The sequence below is a fragment of the Lepisma saccharinum genome, chromosome 23 (assembly GCF_977018435.1).
Source record: "Lepisma saccharinum chromosome 23, izLepSacc3.1, whole genome shotgun sequence".
Lineage (NCBI taxonomy): Eukaryota > Metazoa > Arthropoda > Insecta > Zygentoma > Lepismatidae > Lepisma > Lepisma saccharinum.
In genome coordinates this window covers 61,286,081-61,307,252 of record NC_139251.1, presented here as the reverse complement: position 1 = coordinate 61,307,252, position 21,172 = coordinate 61,286,081, and positions in this window count along the sequence as shown.

The window sequence follows — 21,172 nt, the reverse complement described above, 5'->3', positions numbered from 1 at the left end:
ATCAAGTAAATCACAATGTAATTATCTTGCCAGCTCTGAGATAAAGTGCGATCTTTTAGCAAATATTTCGGGTTCAAGTCCTTGCCTCAGCGCTCGTTTGTTGATATTTCTTAGGGAGCTTTCCGTTTGACTGGTGACACGGGGGTTTTACACAGAATTGACAAGCGAGGCGCGACACAGGCTCGATCCAGTCTGTTGAAAAGCGTTCACTGCGGCGCGCTACGGCACCAGAGGATCCGAGTTGGATTCCCGGCGTGCGAATGGGTATTCTTTGTGAATGTCTCCTCATTAGAGTGCTGCCATGACCATTTTTCGCTCGAGCGGAAAATAGTTCGCACGGGCAACGCTAGATGGCATGCAGAATTGAAAGGTCTTACGCTCGATTGAAAATCGCTCGAACGAGCGGAATATTCTCGAATCCTATTAGCACACGTATTTCCTTCATTTGTCTATGGTAATAGGTCCTCAGATATTGATCGTGAAGTAAAAAGGAGAAGTGAAATTGAAAAATATGTAAAAATAGTCATCATCTCCATGTTAAAATGCAGTTTTGTATATCTTACCGATATATGTGAAAATCAAGTAGATGATTATGGGCTGAAACTGCTTAGGCTGACATTTTATGTTTCTACGATTACTGTCACATTAAAATGATGTTCGATCGAATGTTATAACTGCATTTTATTATTCCGCAGAATATGATTATCCTTTTTGGTAAGTGACAATGATGTACATGTATCTGTTCACTGTGATACGATATTTGTAATTGCTTAGGCAGGTCTGTCAGCATGTGTATCCATTTTACGTTTCGGTCTGTAGATATTGCATACTTTCAAATATATTGTATTTGAGTCTTACATAATAATATGCGGAATTATTATTTAGAATTGTAATTGCAGAGAGTGGTTTTCTTCCATTTAGGTTGACAGGTTCTGAAATACGGGACGTTGCCAATCATTTCACTACGAGTGCGGTACGATCGAGCGTATCACGCTCGAGCGTGGGATATTCGATCGAGTATTTTCGAGCGAAAGTGGTCCAATCCTCATCAACGACATAATGTCGTCACTCATCCTCATCTTCCCAATTAGCTAAAAGTGACAGAAATGGAAAGTTAAATAACCAAATGAATCAACGTTCTCATGACTGGTGTGGTAAATTGAAACCACGATCGTATCACTACTTATACAACAATCGGTATGATCGAATTGTTGTCTGTCACAGCTATTATTGCATACATCTCTGCTTGGTTCATTATTTCAATGTAGCTCTTCTATTTTCTGCAATGTCGACAGTTAGCATGGACGGAATCCACCGTCGAATGCGAAAACGTTATTTACCTTTCGGCATAGGCGGGTGGGGGGGGGGGAGGAGGGCGATCTAACGCGCCCGTCAACCCCGCCTGGATATTTGACATCGTTCAAGTTATAAAACGCAGAAAGTTTATTTCTGTTTTGTTAGTAGCAGGTAAAAGGTAAAAAGGTAAAGTGTTCCCCTGTGCATAGCACCACGCCATGAAGGCGTATAGGGGGTGTGGGGGTAACGCCCCACACTTTCTTGATCCGGTCGTGAGTGGGGGTGATGTGATCAGCATCACCTTTACCCCCCAGGGTTTCCCCCAGGTACCCATGTTATTCGACGCTGGGTGGGCGCCGGGGCCGCTTACACCGTTAGAAAAGTTCCCGGATTTGAACCGGCCGGGGATCGAACCCGGGACCTTGAGCATGGTAGTCAGACGCGTTACCGACTTTTTTTTTTTCTTTCTTTTTTACTACATGAAAAAGGAAAGCCCCCTAAGCGGAAGCTTCCCCCATCACATTCACTCATATAATTTCATTCACATTTCTATTTCAGGACTTTTTCAGGACAGACAATCACAAATACCCATGCCTTACCCGGGACTCGAACCCGGAACCCCTGGCGTTGTAGCGCGCTCTGCTAACCACTTCGCCACGGAGGTCGACAACTGAGCCACCGCGGCCTTTGTTAGTAGCAGGACTGTACTACAATTAATTTAGTTAGTATTGGAACGTAATAATCAAACTAAATATTTATTAGATTGTAAAATGAGTGAAAAGTAAAGGAATCAGGTTTTACGTGTATTTTTATATTCTACTATTTAATCCAAAGAATAAATGGTTTCACAATTTTTAAAATTCGAAAAATTAGAGTTCTATATGAAAGGTCACACAACATAAACGTGAGGAGTAAAATTTTCTTTAACTTTTAAAGCCTTTTCTTAACCGACACGCGTAAAGTTAATATCAAAATCCTCAAACTGTGAATGTCCGTGTACAGTCACAACCGTAACCACTCTTCGCAGAACTTCAGCTGCTTTACAGAGACAGGTATACCGTATTTGTTTTAGCCATGTTGATCCAGGCAGTAGGGATTTAAACTCAAGTGTTGTGTTTTGCCGTCAAGTGTATAGTTGTTACCTCTCGCACCTTACCATCGAGCCTACCATAAACAGCGAGTATGCCAATAATCAGGATCAGTGGCGGCGATTTTGTCCCAAAACGGGGGGGGGCAAAGGCAGTATATTTCCCTTTGTAGATAAGATTTAGCATAGTGCGGGGGCAAAAGTGGCGAAAATTGGGTGGACAAGTGCCCCCCTCGCCCTCCCCCCTAATCACCGCCACTGATCAGGATGAATGCTGAATGAGCTACATCACCCAAGTGTTCGATCCCACATACCGTAGGGTATGTTACAACTTGTATGAAATGTAATAAAAAAATGAAAAACAGTTGTGATGAATATTCACCGTTTGATAGATGGAGTAGCAAAATTTCTCCATTAAATTATAGTCAAAATTTTCTAATAAAGTTTGCCTATTTTTATTAGTTTATAATATTATTTTATAATAAGATATATAACCGTGGTAATAAAAATTATTCTTATTTTTTCTACTATACAACTTTTATCAATGGCCTGCACCCCCCCCCCCCCAATTGCAAAAGTTTCTGGCGACGGCCATGCCTTTCGGTAATTAGTACTAATGTTGGGCGATATTTTGAAACAAACAGCAAAAATAAAAGTATCAGAGATTTATATAAAGGTGTAAATGAGTTTAGAAAGGGGTGGCAACCTAAAGTAAACTTGATAAAAGATAAAGACGGTGATTTTCTAGCTGACCCAAGCGATATTCTAAATAGATGGAAGAACTACTTTAATGACCTTTCAAATGTCCATGTAGGAGATAAATCAGAAGTAAATGAAGTCCACACAGCAGAACCTTTAGTTCCAGAACCTAACTTGACTGAAGTTAAAGATGCTATTAAAAGGCTAAAGAATAACAAAGCACCTGGCATTGATTTAATACCAGCTGAGTTAATTAAATATGGTGGAAATTCATTAATATGTCAAATTCATCAATTAATTTGTTTAATATGGAATAAAGAAGAAATCCCTTAACAGTGGAAAGAATCCATAATTGTTCCTGTGTTTAAAAAAGGTGATAAAATGAACTGCAGTAATTACCGTGGAATTTCTCTACTCTCAACAACATACAAAATATTGTCTAACATTCTTTTAACAAGACTAACCCCATATGCTAATGAAATTATAGGTGATTATCAATGTGGATTTAAACGTAACAGATCAACTACAGATCAAATTTTTCACATCAGACAGACACTTGAAAAAAATGGGAATATAATCAAAATATCCATCAGCTATTCATTGATTTCAAAAAAGCATATGATTCGGTCAAAAGAGATAAATTATATAATCTATTACTCGAGTTTGGAATACCTAAGAAGCTTGTTAGTATGATAAAAATATGCACCAGTGAAACAGAAAGTAAAATCGTTGTGGATATTAATATGTCTGACAAATTTACAATTCATGATGGATTAAAACAAGGAGATGCATTATCTCCATTGCTCTTTAATTTTGCCTTAGAATATACTGTTAGGAAGGTAAAAGAAACTAAAGAAGGACTAAAATTAAATGGTGTGACTCAGTTGTTAGTATATGCAGATGATGTAAACGTATTAGGGGATGATATAAATACAATTAAGAATAATGCTAAAATATTTTTCAAAACTGCTAAAGAGATAGGTTTGGAAGTTAACAAAGAGAAAACTAAATATATGCTTACAGGCCGAAACCAAGTGTTAGGTAATAATCAAAATCTAATTATTGATAACAACTCGTTTGAACCAGTTTCCAAATTCAAATACTTAGGAGTAATATTAACAAATGAAAATTATATTAAAGAGGAAATAAAAAGTAGGCTTAATTCAGGAAACGCATGTTACTTCTCTCTTCATAAACTTTTGTCTTCTCGTTTAATATCTAAAAAACTGAAAGTTAAAATATACAAAACAGAAATTTTGCCTGTAGTATTATATGGATGTGAAACTTGGTCCCTTACATTGAAAGAGGAACATAAATTGAGAGTATTTGAAAATAAGATCCTTAGGAAAATCTTTAGACCTAAAAGGGATGAGGAGACAGGTGAGTGGAGAAGGTTACATAATTTAGAACTACATAATTTGTATTTATGTCCAGATATTATTAGAATAATTAAATCAAGAAGACTTAGGTGGGCAGGCCATGTGACAGGAATGGGAGAGGAAAGAGGAGTTTACAGGATTCTTGTTGGGAAACCTGATGGTAAGAGACCTGTAGGAAGGCCAAGACAAAGATGGAGGGACAACGTTGAGATGGACCTAAGGGAAATCGGTAGGGATGGAAAAGAGTATATAGATGTTGCTCAAGATAGGGACAGATGGAAGGTATGTGTTGCTGCAGCCATGAACCTTCGGGTTTAAGAAGGCTAGAGAGTTAGTTAGTTAGTTAGTTGGACGATATATCGTCCAGACGATTTTATTTTATTTATTTTTATTTATTTACGACTTTGTTTACATGGCAAAGTTATGGCATTAATATTCCTTCTCTTCCACTTAACCATTAATGACAGTGGTCAATTGTTTTTCCTTACAGTTAATTGTATGCAATTAAAAAATGAAAAAAGATGAAGGAAAATAAAGTAATAAAATAATAATAAAGTAATAATAGTAAAATAAAAATAAATTAAAAGCAATATTGCTTTAATACGAGTAGTCAAGCCGTGGATTATCCAATAATTACATTGGTAATTTTTTTTAATTATCTATCATGTCGACGATATATTGTCACGACATTTTAGCTATATATAAAGAAGGCAAATTAAATAGCATATGGAAATAGCTGGAAAAGAATGGCTACGAGAAGGAGAAGAAGGAAGAAAAGTGGTAGGGGAGAATTGGAAGAGAAAGAAAAAGAAGAAGAAGAGAGGAGGTTTGGAACAAGGAGTATGGGGAAGACCACAGAAAAGATATGCAAAGTGCTTAGAAAAGCGGGCATTAAAACTTACAAGAAGGAGGCAGAAGCATCTTAAGAATAGCGTAGAACAAAAACAAGAAAAAGCAAAACAGAGAAGAGGAAGAGGAAGGGATTATCTACGAAGTGAAATGTAAAGAATATCAGAGTGTGTACATAGGAGAAACGAAAAAGAGGCTGAAAGACAGGTTGAAACAACACAGGGATGATGTACGACTTAAGAGAGAGAGCAATGCGATATTTAAACACACGAGAGAAACAGGACATGACATAGAGTGGGATGAGGCTAAGCAGATACGAAGGGAGAAGAGAATGCTAGTGAGAAAATGGAAGGAGGCCAAGGACATACAGAAGAAAGGTGAAGAAGACACAATGAACTGGGGGACTGAAGATAAATAAAGAATGGAAGAAGGTGTTAGAAAGAACGGAAAGGACAAGAGAGAAAGAGGAGAGAAGAAGGAAGAAGAATGAAGGAAATAGGGCGTGAGATAAAGAGTCCAGCGACATTCTCTTTCAGGTGAAAGTACAGTTAACAAGGGAAAGCCACCTGCTAGAATGTTCCAGGACAACTTTCTGATAGTCTGGAGGGGAGTAATTTTTGTGCATATATTATATATCGTTCTGTTTTGTACCTTGTTACATTTGTACTTGGTGCAGAGTCTGAAGAAGACCTTGCTAGAAGGTTGAAACGTTACGTTTAGTTTATGTTTTTAATAAAATAAATTTCTGCCTTTGTCAGCATATTGAGTTTTTCGTATCATGGAAACAAGGCTTAATGGTGTTATAGCGATATATATTGAAAATATTGATTATAAATTAATTTCACGCAGTCTGTACTGACTTTATCACAATGACTTCCTTTCTCTTCGGAGAGTCTGTTTTCTCGGTTCGCGGCGGATAACATCTCCAGCCGTTTCTCTTGGACAACTAAAGACAAACTAAACTTCCCAGAGCTTGCGGGGAAGGGAGCTAGACACCAGCCGGTTTACACCCACTTGTTGCTTTCTGGTTTGGCAAATCCAGTGCCGTGAACTTAGTTATATCGACCCCCCTCAGTAAACAACACAGGCCATTACTTCTCTTAAAGCCTCTACCGTTTGATCTCTGCTCCCAGCCTCCGAGACAGGAGAGTAACTGTTGGAGCTAAGTTGACGGCGCGTAACCGCAATGGATAGCAGGTTGTTAATGGTCCAGGATTTTTCAAAAAATTCCGGTCCAGGAGAGAAAATCAGTCAATGGGTTCCGGACCGTAAAGTACCTTTATATCTGTAAAGTATTTCAATTCGGTCCAGGAACCTTTTTTCCAGATCAATTTAAATACGGTCCAGGAATATTTTTTCAATGAAACAACACTGATGGATAAGAAACCGTAACCATTGGCGGATTTAATGGTAAGGGCATGGGGTCACGTGCCTCACCACAAAATGGATGCCAAGTGTTATTAAAGGTATAGATAGCATTCATTACAACGGACCTTTACCTTACCTTTTCCAAATAGTAAGAGAATAAAGCAAAATGTGTAGCACAAATGCATTATTCGGGACTAGCTTTACTAAACAATAATTGAATCCGGGAAATGTTGATTACCAGGCATTAACGTTAACCGATGGACACAAATGTCTCCCATTTTCGTGACAATTTCTCTTGATAAAACGTAATTCTCAAATGTATCCTTTTATGGAGCTAATCATTGTAATATAAACACAGAACTATTTGAATTTAACTAAAATCTGCTCATTCTACCATCTTTAAAATAAAAGGGTGCTCGGTTCGTCTCCTGGTGGAGGCGAATTGAATTGTACAGTGTTTCGTATCCCTCTTGGAAGATAAATTGTGGACACCCGGTATTTCCATAGTTATATCTTATCATATGCTTACAGTATAGCCCCGTGACCCTCTCATAAGAAAAAATATAGATGCGCCTATGGCTGTAATCTAGTTCACGCATATCGTTAGGTTGTGACGTTTGACCTTTCTCCGAAAAGACAATGGAAGGAGTGAGCATTAAGCTTAACGCCCACTGAGAAGTGAAGAAAATCTGCAACAGAACGTCTGTTGTCTGCTTCTATTGAAATCAAATAGTGTAACGCCCACTACACGGAAGCCAGCGCGGAACCGAAGCGTGAATTTCCTTGTCAGAAGTTAGTTAGAAGTTTCAATCAGTGTAGCACCGCCTCAACAGATGTCTCTGCATTAATAACTTTTCTTAATGGTCAAATATTTACTAAACAAATCCATTTCTTTTACCTAAAAGAACAAGTAAATTGACGACAATTATGGCCCACTGATAGATGAAACGTAAAAATGCTAAATTGGTAACATATCTACATCTACACATAAAATATAGAAAGAACTCACAATTCATAATTAAAGTTTGTTAGTTAAATTTCTAAAACCGGAAAAAACTATCGGAAAGCTTTCGTCCGAAACCCCCTTCCCCTATTTATTGAGCTTTAATGTCGATTTTGAAATTAACTAATTGACCACTGTAATAATAATAATAATAATAGTCCGTGGCTAGACAGTCCTGGAAGGTCCTTGGCCTATCTCCTGACAGCCAGTGTCTCCCTCCCAGAATCCTGCCTAGAGGTGTGGAGATCTTCAACATGTAATGGGGTGACGTAGAGTGAGCACGTCGAACCCTCAGTCATTATAGGAAATATCCGTGACCGAGTTACGCTAACGCTACTCATTCGCAGCTCCCCAATTTCCACACGATGGTGCGTTGCTACCGGTCCTATACACAGGCCGCAAAACCAGAGACTGAACCCAGGCGGACTCGAACCCATGCCGGCCCGCAGTCGGAATCTCAAGCACAACGCCTTAGACCGCATGTCCACGGAGGAGAACAATTTACCATTGTAATACAAATTAATCGTACCATAAGTCAGTATTATGCAAAATCCCAACTACGGTAGTCAAGTGCAGTTTCCGTACATTCTTGTACAACGGTAACTGAAAAGTGTCCACGGGCTCGCGCGAAACTATGAATTATTGTTGTTCTTTTTCTCTGAACAGAATCTTTACATTCCTTCAAAATTACGACAAGAGACACATTACTTAAGCAACTCTTAGATTCTGCGGACTTAACTTTAAATCTGACGAGCTTTCATCTAGCGGGTTATTTTAAGACCTTCAAAATTTCTGAAGGTGTCATAAGAATCCACAATTATTACATCTAACCTGCTTTACATAACATTTACCATTACCATGAGCGTTACCACACGTATTACAAATCGATTGCTTAGAAATTCCCGCTGTTTCATTGTGCTATTTTCGGCTTCATTGAAGTTGGTTTTCCTATTTGAAAAAGCCCGAAAGGTTGGCTAAACTTTCATGAAGCGTATGTACAGTCACCGTCAATAAAAATAGAACACCTAAATCCTGAAATATTCACTTTCCTGCAATGCGTTATGTGTGTTGCCTAACTCTTCGGCGATGGGCCATCTTCAACAGCAACTTTTCAATAGGCAGTCCTGTTATAGCCCAAAACTTAGACAACACGCATAAGGTATTGCAGCGAAGAGAGTATCAGAATCTAGGTGTCGCATATTTATTGACTGTGATTATACATTACCGTAAAATCACCCACAAAATCTTTTTGATGGAAAGATTTATATCCTTCTCAAACATTTCCATATTCTCGGCTGTGTCGAAAACTTAAAGGAACGAAACGCCATCTTTCAATAACAATTTCTTCCTAGTAACTAGTGTTGGGCAATATGTCGTCCAGACGATATATCGCGATATTGAAAAAATATCGTCCAGACGATATAGAAAGAATATCGTCCAGGCGATATATCGCGATATTGAAAAATATCGTAGAGGCAATATCAAATAGACGATATATCGTTACGATATTTTGGCGATTGTCGGCGATATATCGTCATGATATTTGACGATATGTCGTCACAATATTTGCTGTTACATATCGTATCAGCGACATATCGACACGATATTTTATCGATATATATCGTGTCAGCGACATTATCGTCACAATATTTTAGCGATATATGTCGTGTCAGCGACATTATTGTCACGATATTTTAGCGATATATATCGTGTCAGGAAAAAATATCGTATCGTATCGCGATATCAAATTTCCGATATCGTCCATCCCTACTTGTAACTTAACTGTTATAGGTCTTATCTATAGGCGGGCGGCCTACATCCTGGCAAGGGAAGCGGGGAAGCATCCAATCCAGCACGATAAGAAACACAGCAGCCTGTAGTGCGAGGTGCGCGCAGAAACTCCTCCCGCGACGTCATAACTCTGTTGTCTGCGGTGTATTCCCCACTTCCCTTGCCAGCATGTAGGGCGCCCACCGTAAGACCAGATAAGGGCTATAACTTGAAACAGCAACAGATCTATTAGCATACAATTTAAGAAAGTTCCAAGTTATATTCAGTAGCTGCATGTTTAAGAGCAAGTGACATAGGCTGATCAAATTATTACATTATGGCAGTGTAAACGGTTCCTTCCTGCAACTGCATTATGCCGAGGTTGAAAATGTTCCAAACAAGATTTCTTCATTCGTTTATTTAGCAACGAAATCTGAAGTAACAAAATCTGTTGTGACCGTCCATTAATCAGTATCATCACATCATCATCCTCACCGACGGCAAATAAAGAAAATAGAATCTAATCTATACTCTGTCCCAGATAACTGCGGAGCCGCCAAGCGAAAACAAGTCTCTGAGCAATTAGTGACGCGAGACGGCTCCACCAATGAACACGTAAGAGGAACGGAATTGCGTGGAGTGGTGGAAAGCGACTGCCTTCCCAGCAGCGTGTACTGCTTCGCTCTGCCCACTCGATTTCCTTCGCTTCTCTGACGATATGCGCGTCCTTGCTCCACAGTTAGCTGGGACTGGGTATAATGTAAAGTTTTCTACAGTTGCAAGAAGGAATCCACAGTCGTTGGTTTAGAAATTTCTAGGTACAGCAAGATAACTAAATGCATCATATCGATTGATACATTAAATTGTGTTTTCATCCATTGCCAAGAATCAGGTTTACAGTCTCATACATTTCTGTATCTCAGTAAAAAGGTAAAAAAAAGGTAAAGTGCTCCCCTATGCTTAGCACCACGCCATGAAGGCGTATAGGGGGTAACGCCCCACACTTTCTTGATCCTGTCGTGAGTGGGGGTGATGTGATCAGCATCACGCCCCTGACCGCCTTCACCCCCAGGGTTTTGTCCCGGCACTAATGTAATTCGACGCTGGGTGGGCGCCGGGGCCTCTTCCATCGTTAGAAAAGTTCCCGGATTTGAACCGGCCGGGGATCGAACCCGGGACCTTTAGCATGGTAGTCAGACGCGTTACCGACTGAGACCCCAAACTGCATCATATGATGCAAGTGAGTGTTTTTTCTATGTCTAGCTGTACTTTAATGCATCCATTAATGCATTTTAATACACCCTCTTTCACAGTGGCGGCGATTTTGGGGGGGCTAGGGTTGCATTTGCCCCCCCCCACCTTTTTTGCCACTCTTGCCCTCGCACTATACTAAACCTATGTAACCTGTCTTTGCACCCCCCAGTTTTTTGGCACGTTGCACCCCTAGTTTTGGAACCCAATCGCCGCCACTGTTCTTTCATCTTTGTCGATGATGCACTTAAGTACTTGGTCCGATCAAAAACTTTATGATCTTTTTTTTCGTTTCAACTAATACATTTACTTTTCTGTGAGTGGGCTTTACCAGAATCAACCAGTGTCGTGCTGTGGCATTTATCCTTGGGAAATCAACCCCAGAAAAATTACGAAAATAAAGAATGTTTAAGGTACTTACTTCTACCTTCAAACCGATCTTTAATAAGTGGCTATTTGACGGTGAATGTATTTTTTCTCTGCCCTTGCAAACTCGTGTCCTTTCTTGATAAAAATGTCCTTTGCTTTCAGTATTTGCAAATTATTTTACAAACGATCACGTTCATGCATAATATTTTATTGTTCTGTCAAAAATCATAGTTGATACGTCTCTACTGTGCTCCAAAGCTCTTAATTATATATTATATAAAAAAAAACAAATGCTTCGCTTATCAGCATCAACGCCGGCAATGGGATTGATACAAAAAAAATCCCTGTACGTTTGCACCACGGTAGATCCAGCAGCAGACGTTACTAATGGTACTGCAATTCTATTTCAGCACCTGCTGATTGGGGCGTAAAGCTATCGTGCATAGAAGCTGCCCTGTTATTAGATAGTTCAAGGTCATATATCCCATTTCAATTTCTTACTTTCCTTGGGTCCGGAGTGATAGGCAAAATTGATTTGATTTGAATTTAAAATTTTGGGTGCGTCAGCACTAAGGCTATTTTGCACCCGTCACATTATACAGGGTCCAGCCCCTCATCGTTACACATAACAACTCTAACGTTGCATAAATAAAATCATAAAATATTAAAATCTTCTGACTTTCGTTAAAAGCTGAGGCTGTAAAGGAGCACTCAGCACAAATAAGAACAAAACACAGGACAACACAAACAAAATTATACTGGCCATGGGGCCAGTCCCCAGAGTCTCGTTAGTCTGCAGTCCAGGGTGTACTACGTGGAAGTGAGGTTGACTATTGGATGCACTAGGTGGAAGGAGCACCCCTTACACCCCGATAGGCAAAATACAAAGATGTTTTATCAAATCGCCACAAGATGGTGGTAGTGGTTGGGAGGACTAGAAGTTAATTCCTTTGAGATGGTAGAAAATAATTATGAAAAACAAATTAAGCAAAACTAAAGTATTTTGCAAGTAAAATATTAAGTGGTCCTTTCTTTTACTGGAATACATGCACATGGAATCAACGTAACCAAACTCTAATACCAACTTCATAAGATGTGTAAATATATATAGACAAATATGGAAGACCAAAATATTTCTTTATTCCATCTCTATCGGAAATCGGATAAATTACTTTATTATTATCTATCCCTGAAATCTCTAGAACAAGCGAATGAAAATAAGTATCTGCGCAAGTATTGACACGAGAAGAGGACTCGGCCAATGAGCGGGTGAGAGGGGAAGCTACCAGACGTTTGCAACAGCGCGCACTCGCTATCTCCCCTTCTCTTCCGTTATGGGCGGCCTTGTTCCACAGATTATAGAAACAGAGTGCAGTAGCAATGGTTTGTGAAACAATCTTCTTAATCGTTGGACGTGTTACCTGGTGCACAAGGAAGAACACGAAAAAAAAACTGTTCATGGAGTTTCAGCAATTTTCTCAGTATAATCGACGCGCTAGCTACGTTAACGACCGGCTGGCTTTGAAGTCGACGGAGCGCGCCCACCAGCTGCAACAATCACATTCAACGCACAGTGTTGCCACCCATCTACTCTACGGCACCTTGTCCCTCCGCCTTCCCACGGTCTCCACATTGAAGTTGCAAAGTACGGCAACAGCGTATCCGCAGTCATGTGACTGAGACTCCACGTGGAGTAGACGAGCAGAATGACAGCTGCGCCCATTGGCTGAAGGTTGAGTGTGATCGGACGAAAACAACTCGCCCGCTGTTTAACCCCACCCACGTTCGTGGCGGCGGCTTTCTTCAGTTCTCGGGCATTAACAATGTAAACGCGTGGACTATACGTGTCTTGGCGCTAATATACATACTCTACTTTGCGAGACTTTGTTGTGCTAATATATTGTTGAATGCATATTTCGATAAACGAAGTATTTATCTGTCGAAAAATAACGGTCATTTTGAAATTCGGACAAGAAATTAAAAATGGAAGACATTGAAAATGGCGGATCAACAAACAGAGCGATATATATATGGATTAGTACCCCATATTTAAGTACTCGAACCAGTGGCGTTGATTAAGGGGGTGATGGGATGCAGTTGCTCCCCACATTTTTTCGCACTATGGCCTCTTAATGCTAAGTCTTGTCTACCAAGAGAAGTATGGTGTTCTTGACCACACCCCATTTTTTGCACCCAATCACCGCTACTGCCTCCAAATATAAAAGTTATGAGCAGTTCTGCTGAGAATTGAAAAGAAAATGGGTGAAAATTGCCATCAGTGATGTTCCGGAAAAAATATGGGGGTTGTGAATAGAGTGCCCAGTACGACATTATTTCGTTTATGCCATGAAAATGTATTGGAGAAATGCAATCTTGGAAGGAAAACTAATTTACTAAATGGACTTGAGATCAGCTTGTTGACTACGTCATTTTGATTAAACAAAGATTTTTTTGGTCTAACTCGCAAGAAGTTAGAAATATTGCGTTCCATACAGCGACGACACCAGGGGTCTCGGATTTGAATCCCGGCCTCGCCGTGGGTGTTTTTTGTGAGTATTCCTTCATGATGTCTTCATTTATTCTCATCGTCGCTATATGGACAATTCGCATGCAATCATTGTGCGCCATCATCAACATAGGTTCGCAGTGAATGTGTGGTGTGGCGTAGTAGGTGACCACTTGATAGGCCCGTACATTTTGCCCTCTACTTTGTGTGGTGGGAATTATCGGGTGTTTCTACATGACGTATTACCTGAACTTTTGGAAAACGTGTCACTGGCAAGTAGGCAACGTATCTGGTTTCAACACGACGGCGCATCCGCGCATTTCGACTGGGGAGCCAGGGCCTTACTCAACGATATTTTCGGCGAACGTTGGATTGGCAGGGGTGGACCTTTACCGTGGTCACCTCGCTCCCACGACCTCACACCACTGGATTTCTTTGTGTGGGGAGAAATGAAAAGGCTCGTGTATGAAACCCCTGTGGAAAGTGCTGAGGATCTCGTTGCTCGTGCTAATGCCGCTGCTGGGACAATTGTTGACATGCCAGAGGTATTTGCGCGTACCAGACAATCAGTGTTTCGCCGATGTCATCTTCGTCTTGAAGTCAATGGCGGACATTTTTAACAACGTCTCTGAGTATACCGGTGTTTGTGAGCCCCTATCAGCACCGCATAGTGTCCTTTAGTGAAAGGTGCGAGTGAAGATGCTGGAGATCGCTGTACTCCATACCGTCGATCTGCATGTGCGGAGGTTGTGCGCTTCTCAGGGGAATCCCTTCAAGATGTGCTGTGCCTAGAAATGCTACATGCCATTGTGCGTTTTCTCGCCATTCTCCTCCGTCTTCATTTCTCCGAAGATTACCCACTTTCTTTGGGGAGCTCTCTTGTAGTATGTACAGCCTGACGACATGTGGCCATTGTTTAATTTTTGTTTCTCGTACTGCAAAGTACGAGTGTGTCAACATTAGGGGATTAAAAACGTTTTTTCGTGGTTTTCCCGTATTTTTTTCATTTGGGATGGTGTCCCAGCAGTAGTGGGACATGCGATAATTGGTTTCTTTGCTTCTTCGTACCGCAATGTGAACAGTGTGCAACAGGAGACTTGCAGTTATTTTCCTATTTCCCAAGTGTGGGACGGTGTCCCAGCAGTAGCGAGACATGTGGACATACGTTGTCATTTTTTACTGTCTACATTCCGATCTCAACATTATGTAGAAAAATCCCAGTTATGGTGCTTTAAACATGGTGTGCGGCGATTTTTGCACGCTTTTTACTCGAAAAAGTTGTCGATTTCGACATTTTCTCACATGGCTTTTTTTTCCTTGTCGAGTCATAACAGGTGTTTTGCAACACCCTGTATATTTAGTTATTTCCACCAATTCATTTCTATACGACATACATAAGTGATACTGTATTCTATACATAATTTGTGTGTATCATTTTCTGTGAGTACTGCATTGAAACTTATATGTGGTAAAACTTATATGTGGTAAAACTGCCAAATTCAGCAAGAACTAACTAATTGTTGTTATATATTAGACTATTTCGCAAGTTAGTTGCAAAACTGTCATTTATGTAAACTGTGTCACAATCCAAAGCAGGATAAATTAAAGAGAAGAGTGATTTTGCACCATCTACTGGTAAACTTTGTAAGTGCCACTCAATCTATTTTTATACGAATCTTGTGTATTGATATCTGCTCGTAAGAGGGGCAACAGGGGAACTAGCTGCCAGAGGGGGGCCAGATCCAAATTAATTATTTATGATAGTGAATAACTAAGATATCCAATGTTAAAGCTCATTATTTGCAACTAAATCCTCTAAAGAGCTTATGAATCAACAATTTATTAACGGAACATCCTGCACTTGACACTGAGGAGTTTGTTTTTTCTGCTGCGAAGTCAAACTGACCAATGGAGGCCCCGGCGCGACCGCCAGTCTCCTCTTTAATAGCGATCAAGTGTTCAATTCCCGATAAAAGCGAAGGCCTTTATCACTGACGTAAACACCTTAATACTTCACGGTGGCACTCTGGCAAGAGTGATGTCGGACGCCTCAAGTTTCCAGCCTTGAGCCACCTAAAAACCATGCTCAGCGTTTGGGCGGGACCAGGATTCAAACACGAGGTTTTTAAGGGGAGCTTCGGTTTGGGCTACTATTCAGTACCATAGGTGCTCGCGAAAAATTTTACAAGAGTGGGCCGGATTGCGTATTTACAAACCCTATAGTACTGCAGAACCTCCAGCAATATTTGACTACTAATTGGCTGCCATTCCGGAAGTTGATGCAGCGTTTCTTCAAGTTAACGCTAGATGGCAGGGATCAAATTAACAGTCTAGATTTCAGATATCCATCCAACAAGATAAGAAACCCATTTACACTAAGGTTCATTTTTTAGCAAGATTATTTAAATTAATGTTTTAGAAGACTGAAATCAGAACTCTTCTTGAAGTGAATGATTTTTCAATTTAAAAGTCACATCAGCGTAATGACTATTGAGAAAATTATGTATATCTAACATATAGCATTTTAAACAACATATTTTATTATATAAACGTATATTTCTTATAATTTCGACAATCTGTTTACAAACTTTATTACTATATAATCACAAGTCTAATTTTTCCATACTTTTGCTGTAAATGAAGAAGCAAGGAACAATGGACACGGAACATAAATACTTCCGGTGCACACAGCCAATAAGAAAGCGTTATATACCTCTGGTTCTGCAGCACTATAGGGTTTGTAAATACGTTGCCGGATTCTTAAAGTTGCCTAAGTGAGAGATGTGGCGACGCAGGCGATTGCCTAGAGCGCCGGCCTTAGGGGCGCCGAAATCTTAATTCTGATTACATAAGTTTGAATACTTGTTTCAAAATGAGTTGATACAAACCACATATTTCAAACACGAGATGAAAAAAAGAAGTTTTGATTAAGAAGCATAGATGGCAGCACAGGGTTAAATAATGGGAGTAAATTGTTGAATGACAAGTATCGATTCAGTGAAAGTAGAAATAAGTCAAAAATATGATAAACTATGAAGACAGTGTACAAAAAATAAATAATGGGCGAAAAAGGAAAATTTAAGTGGGTCTCATTGTTCAACAGTTAAAGCGCACCATCAGTTGTTAGGCATGCGTAAAGAAGTATTCAACGAAGTGGAAATTTTGGTATTGGAAGAACATTTGATTAATATTTTTTGATTAATATGTTTAATTGTCGCTTAAGGAAAGAAGATATTTCTGAATTTACATAGTGTATTGATTGAGTTGCTTTATTTTACTTCGCCTTTTGTGCCACTTTTGGCTAATTTGCGAAGATGGGGATGAGTGATGTTATGATGAAATTGATGAATGGACACTCATAAATACCCATGCCGAGGCCGGAATTCGAACCCGGGATCCCTGGCGTCGTAGCGCGATGTGCTAGCCACTCCTCCACGGGAGCCGGCGCATAGCATAATGCATAAAGTACCTGAACCCAATATGGCATACCTTAGGTTTGCGATTGTTTCTACTGGTGTACAAAGTCAGAAAGATAAACTAATCGCGAGGTTCAAAAGAGGGAACATTTCTCGACGTTTACCGAAAATCCCATCCAATTCCAAATAATAACATGGGTGCACGGACAATTTTATTAAAAAATTACGTTTAGGCCGCATTGGGTATATATGTACCTAATATGGCCTAGTCGTATATTTTGTTCCTTCATATCAAAATATGCAACAGAAATTGTAAATAAAGTACCACAACGTTATTTTTATAGGCAGATAAGTATATTGATACACTTGCATTTCTTTACATAATGACATTTGAGATTTGCACAACGTAATAACATTGTTTACTCACCAGTAAACAAGGGAGTGACATGTCACAATTTATTACCAGAAGGCTATGGATTACACATCATATTCTGGGCAAATGAAAGTCTCCATTATCATCCTTAGTGAGTTCCACATGATCTACGTGAACGTATACCCTGTCCCGGCTAACTGTAGAGCAGGGCCGCGCATATCGGCAGAGGAGGAAGAGGAAAATCGAGTGGTGAAAGCTCAGTGTTGCCAACCGTACGGTCCAGACCTTAGTCCGTACTCTAAATGCACGACTTCTGAAAATTTGCTCTTGCAGTTTTATCCCTAATATTTCCCTAAGAATTCTTAAACCAATCGTACAGACCTGGAGATAAGAATACGGCCCGTTTGCCATGTACGTTCGGTATTATTCTTTTCAAAAGTTTGCAACGCTGCATAGCAAATCGGGTAACTCCCGTGGCCCATTACACAATCCCGTTTCTCTCACTGTTCATTGGTGGAGCCGTCTCGCGTCACTACTTGCGCAGAGACTTTTCCTCGTTCGCCTGGTCTACAGTTAGCTGGTACGGAGATTAGTAACAAATGTCACATTTGCACATGTCCTTTACTATATATCCCCCTTTGTGGTCCATATTGAGTCTACCTTATATAGTGTTATTTTTTCTTCTTTATAAACAGTACTTTGGATTGAAGTCTAAACTAAGCTTAAACATTGTTGTTATTAGCTATCATGATATGTACTAAGGATATGAACACCTATCGTAACGTTCTCCTAGGAACGGGGAATCGAACTAGGGACCCTTACTAACTTGGTGAGTAATATCTTGACTATGCAATATTACGTAGATCACATAGAACACAATCACGAGGTCCAGCTATTTCGCTTTCTTGCCATCACTACTGTACTATAGGTGCAGCCAACAGGTTCATTCACGTCATTCGGACAGTCTAAATGACACACTAACATCATCTGTTGAATTTACCATGTAGCTATTTGGAAACAGAAAATAGGCCATGTTAGGTACCTTACATTGCTACCATTTTTCCTATTTCAAACAGTAAATGTGTAACATGATCAAGGCGATTTTTGGGAGTGAAAAGTAGGGAGGTGAAAAAAATCCACCTCGCGGGGTGAAAATTTCATCTTGAGCAGTCCCTGATTAGAGTCATGGTTATATGTTACCAGAAGGAAACATCGAAAGAGGAAGACAAAATAAAAGAGATGATTGAGAGGCTGCAGAAAGAATTAGGGAGCCAGACGAGCACACATACATGGAGACAGATAAGGAGATAAATTGAGAGAAAAGGAGAGAAGATAATTAAAAAGAAAGAAAGAAGGGATATAAAGAAGCAAATCAAACATAAAGAGAACGAAGGAAAATTAAATATTGAAGAAGAAACAGAAGATATGTAAAGAGATGGAAAGTGAAATAAAAACGATCGATAATCGGATTGAAAAATAGAATCAGATAAGCACTGACGATGGCTGCCTTGCCTTATACGATCTACGAAAATCCTTTCACCTTAGCATTCAAAGAAGACACAACAGTTGAACTTTGCCAATTTGAGCTTGCATGAAAGTAACAATTACAACCATTTGCTTTTACGGTGAGAACCATTCAAAACAGTAACTGCTACTTGTAACTAGTACTTACAAACACACATGTTTATCCAAAATAGTTACCCAAGACAAATGGAAAAATAACGTACAATAACCAATTACATAGTGTGCTCAAATCCATGAAGAAATGATAATATTTACACATTCAAGATTGCCAGATCATGCGTGCCATCTCGTGACCATAAAGTTAAGTGTCAAATCAAATTACATTTCGCTGGTAATTTTTTTCTTGCCTTTGAGTCTTAAATCTTGTACGTGGTTGGAAATCGAGGTAATAAATGTGTGGAAAGAAATGGGGACTATTAAGAAAAATATGCCGCAAGAAATCCATGAATCTTGAATTGCCATGCAGTTGCGAATTATAAATATTCACGAGCCCCACTCCCTGAAAAAAAAAACTGAATTTTATTTCAGTCTGAAGGAACTTGGACATCGGTTGAATAAAATTTCGCGGCTTGGTTTGAGGGACATAGAAACCTGCGTGCCAACGCAACACGCAATACTCTTAAGGGACCATGTTGGTTTATCAGTGTCATGATTATTTCCCCTTCTCCTCCCCTCCCTTCGTTTCGTGACCGCTTCGCGTTTCGGTTCTGTTTTATTCTTTTCTTTCTTCCATTCTGAAGCAAGCCCTTCGTTTGCTAAGGTTTGGGAAATGTTTATACGTCCATTAAAGTTGCAATGAGGGAACAGAACAAAAAAAGTAGAAGAAGAAAAAAGGAATTCGTGATTGGCTGAGTTCGCCTGCTCTTTCATCGTAACTTCTGCAATTGCTGATGTAGGTCAGTTCAAAAGAGAAAAAAAAAGTTTATGATTTCTTCTGACGCAATCTTGACGTGGTGAATAAAAAGTGACGGAAATTTGAAAGAAGGTGCTAAAAGCGATCTTTGTCATTCCCGCTGCTTTGACTATTTACGTCATTCAGTGTTGTGCTTTTCATGTATGTAAACAAGATTCAAGAATGCAGTTTCATCTATTTAATAAAATCCCAAATGCAGAATACAGTCATTTTACATTGGGGTGCGGTTGCATTAAGACAAAACAAAGTATTATTACACTTGAAAGTCAAATACAAATTTCTACCCAATATGCTATTATATGCTTCATTTGCATCTATATGGCTTTTAATGTGTTGGCTGGGTACAAGGAACGTTGAACTAGGTATTCCCTTGGATTCAGGTAGGGGATGAATTGGTACTTCGGTTGGTACGAGGAGAGTACTTCGGATAGATGAAGATATGAGTATTACGGGTAGGTCATGAGTTGTATGCTTCTGGTAGGTTATGAGTGATTCGGATAGGTGAATAGGGGTGTAAGGGGTGCTGCTTCCACGTAGTGCACCCAAAAGTCAACCTCACTTCCACGTAGTGCACCCTGGACAAGAGACTAACGAGGCTCTGGCGACTGGCGCTATGGCCAGTATAATTTTGTGTGTGTTGTCCTGTTTTATGTCCTTGTGTGTGCTGAGTGCGCGTTTACAGCCTCAGCTTTTAACAGAAGTCAGAACATTTTAAGGTTTTAAAGTTTTTAGTTATGCAACGTTTGAGTTGTAATTTGTAATGGTAAGGGGCTGGACCCCGTATAATATGACGGGAGCAAATTAGCCTAAGTGCTGACGCTCCCAAAATTTTAAATTCAAATTCAAATTCGGATAGGTGAATATTGATTGATTGATTTGTTCCTTCAAGTCCACTTTATGTACAGAAAGGCTAATTGGGACTGGACCTACAGTTTAAAGTGCGATCCGAACCACTGTGACATGTAGTACCTCCATCGGGTATTGAACCCGGGATCCCTTGATTACAGCGCAACAACGTTGCCACTATGCCATCGGGGAGGCCGGATATGCGAATAGTTGAGTGCTTCGGATATGCGAAGAGTTGAGTGCTTCGGATATGCGAAGAGTTGAGTGCTTCGGATATGCGAAGAGTTGAGTGCTTCGGATATGCGAAGAGTTGAGTGCTTCGGATATGCGAAGAGTTGAGTGCTTCGGATATGCGAAGAGTTGAGTGCTTCGAGTAGGTGAAGAGTTGAGTGCTTCGAGTAGGTGAAGAGTTGAGTTGTTCGGAGAGGTGAAGAGTTGAGTTTTTCGGAGAGGTGAAGAGTTGAGAACTTCGAGTAGGTAAAGAGTTGAGAACTTCGAGTAGAGTATACATCAACTCTTTTCT